Source organism: Mya arenaria, chromosome 5 (assembly GCF_026914265.1).
Source record: "Mya arenaria isolate MELC-2E11 chromosome 5, ASM2691426v1".
NCBI classification, from domain to species: Eukaryota; Metazoa; Mollusca; class Bivalvia; order Myida; family Myidae; genus Mya; species Mya arenaria.
In genome coordinates this window covers 69,168,970-69,172,624 of record NC_069126.1, presented here as the reverse complement: position 1 = coordinate 69,172,624, position 3,655 = coordinate 69,168,970, and positions in this window count along the sequence as shown.

Genomic DNA, 3,655 nt, shown 5'->3' with positions numbered 1-3,655 from the left:
TTTTTACACGAATACTCTTCTACTCTAAAACAGCGTCAGCAAATTAAAACCAACCTTTTACCGACATAAAATGAGAAAATATTTCAAATTCTGTAGTTTGCGCGGCAACGGCGCATGAATTCTCAAATTTTCACTGGCCACACTTGTGACCATCATATTCATCGAATCCCTCCCCCACACCAACTCCGACAGTATAATATGTTTAAAAAAATGCAGAATTATTGTTATAATTTTTACAAAGTCAGCATGTATTCGTTAAACTATGCCTATGGTCACTTGTCACGCGTACGTAGCATTATCACTTTCTGGTACATAACCGATAATGTTTCGGAGGGGGGGGGGGGGGGGGTAAATAGGTAATTATTGTGTTTTTCTAAATGTGTGTTAAAGTCTTATTCAGTAAGAAGATATTATTCATTAAACTATAACACGTACAGTATTCATACAACATCTCTTAATAACGTTAGAAAATAATAGTTTACATAAATTGTTGTGCGTGTGGTTAAGAATCAGCCGCCTGGTTATATTAGCCAGTATGATCCAATGATAGTTCTTTGGCTGTCATGGGTCTAAACTCCGCATCGGGCGTACTTATCCTTAAGGTTTTACTTAAGTATTCGGCAAAAAAGTAATAGATTTTCAAATGCAATGAAACGAATACGGGAGAGTAAAAACCGCAACGTTTTCTTAAAAAAAAAATAAAACGCCTGGACCGAAATTGACTGGTTAATATGACTAACTTTTAAACTTATTTTGCAAATAAAACACATAAAATCATATCTTAGTGAGGCCTACTATCGATTTTATAGACCAGTATTCGGCTTCATAGTAATTAAAGGATACTTGAGTTTGTGAAATCCGGGATTTGCAAACACAAATGTTGAGGTCGTTAATACTAAAGATCAAACAGCTTTTCACGCTACATCGTTATTAAGTATTCAAATATTTACACACTGTTATATGCACAATTTTAAACTCAGCTTTGGTCTCCCCTAAAAAAGTTATTACTGAGACAAAACAATGAACAAACGGCCTTTCTCTAATTCACCTTTATAATAAAAACAATTTTCGTTTGATTTTGGTTACAACATATATATGTTTTCTTTCTATGAACAGAGGCTCATTATTTATGCATTTTTTAACATTGGATATATATGTATCTAGAAAAACCATTCCGAAAGAACATTTTCCGGGTGTCTGTTAGATTAAGAATGAACGCATTACATGAAAATACACTCAAAAGATTTTTTGTTTTACATGTCGACACCATGTTTGTTAATTAGATTTTGTGAACAAACACATTTTCTAACAGTTTTAACTATTTTTAAATGCCATGCGCTCTCTGTTTATTTCTCTCTCTTTGTATAACAAATTGTATAATGTAGGTATAGAACACCACGCCTGAACTATGAGTAGGTGTTACATTAATGTCAGCGTTTTATTATATATCAACAGTGTTGTTGAGCATGTTCTGTGTCTTCTGGAAATATCAAATGAGTTTCTCGGTACCTTATAATACCATCATTAAAGTACGTGTACTATAACCCTTTGAATAATTTTTTGCAGCGATTTTTAAATGCTACATTTTCGATTGACTTTATTGTCCAATGACATCCAAACACCGAAATACAACAAATTTTGTGTTACTGTCAATGTCTTTCTACATATAAAATGATACTTTAATTGTGCATAGTTGTTGTAGAAATCACGAGATAATACAGAAACACTTTAGCCTACCCCTTCAGACTAAAGGTGTCGTCTGTCCACGAACATGAATTTAGCCTCCAAATCACTCCCCGGTCCATATAACACAATTTTACACGGTAAAGCATTGCTAAGTTGTAGTGTAGGAAAATCCACCTAAATTAATTTAAAAATGAAAGTCCTACATTTATACTTATGTTTAAGATTTAAGACCTCCACACGTCAGATGTTTTACCAGAATCAATATAAAGGACTCTTCAATCATAGCAGTGTGTTGATGCTTTATATTTCAACAGTAAATGATAATTACAAGCAGTTTGTTAAAACAAATTCAAACCATCAGTTTTATATTAAGAATAGTTTTGGCCAAACGTTTGCACCTTTATATCATAATTATAAACTCGATATTAATATTTATAATAGGACTAGTGTGTTTTTATTCAATACCGCATATACTAAGTGCATACAAATATCAGTTTGCGAATCGTAAGGAAACGTGTTAGTACCCACAGTTATCAATGTACAAATGTACTGTGAGTTGCAAGAAACGCCCCGTTGTCACAAGTATACATGCACACATTCTTTGAGTTGCAAGAGAACGCCCCCGTTGTAACAATTATCCATGCACATATTACTGTTGCAAAAATAACGTTTCGTACCCACAATGATTAATGTACGCATACCCGTGTACGAGCACTTATATGTAATATGTTTACTTTAAATGTGATAAAATTCAATATTTGCTAATAAACCCTGTTCTATAGGTGATGTTACAAATTGGACAGCATATATAGTTTATTCCAAGCATTATATTTATAGGAAACTCGTTAGCATCTGCGTCCCTTTCGAGGTAAGGTTGAGTTACTCCAAATTGTTCATGTATGCCTCAACAACATCACATGTAGTGCAAACGGAATGTTGTTCGTTAGGACAATAAAACAAAGACAAAACAATGAATTTCGATACAAGACAACCTACTAGGTAACACATAAATAACACAGTGTGTTATAAATAAGGTGTATATGACAAGACCATGATTATATTAAAGCCACAGCTTTAAAGATGCGTAGCCTTAACGCCCAAGTGACTATCATGAAGTCAACACAAACAACTTTACCAGAATGCACATTCGTCAACATTGCAACATCTTTGATCCTTAAATACAGTTGTGAACTCGATAACTCAATTGGACTCATCTGTGCACATATAGTGTTAATACGTTTTAACCTTAAAAGTTAATGAGAACGAAATAAAATGTTGACATATCTATGTAATATGTTTGAATTTATCGTGTAGTCGTATGACCCACGCAGACTTCTGTGCTGTTTGTCGTCTGTGAGTGTCTGTCTGATGTTGTTTTATATTCTGTTTTGGTTATCTGGTGTGGTTGCGTGTCTCCCTAGTTCCGTTACCTGGTAATCTGTGTTAGTTATTTTATGTGATTGTGTGTTTCCCGTTATATTATACTCAGTGTCTGTTATCGTGTGTGGCTATTGGCTTCTGTTGACTTGTTATCTGTGTTGGTTATCGTTAGTGGCCGTGGGTCTCCCGTTTTCTTAAGTTGTGTTTGTTATCATGTGTGGCTGTGTGCTTTGTGGTCTATATTATGTAACATGTATGTCTCCTTCTGCCTTCTTATCTGAGTAGACTGTCTAATGTAGTTGTGCGTGTCCCGTTGTTTGTCTCCCGCTTTCCTCTAATCCGTGTTGGATATCTTTTGTTGTTAAGTGTCTCCCATTCCGTGTCTGTCTGGCTTCGATAATTGTGCGTGTATACAAGGTCAAGCGTATAATTTGGGCTGCTGTGCTTGACCCTGAAGATTTTGTTGTAAATCTAGGTAGTATGCTATAACAATTGCATTGCTAGGACGTTCACTGAGAATGCATTGGACACATGGCAGTTACTTAATGTTTGCAAAAATAAACGGGTAGCATGTATAAAACAACACGAC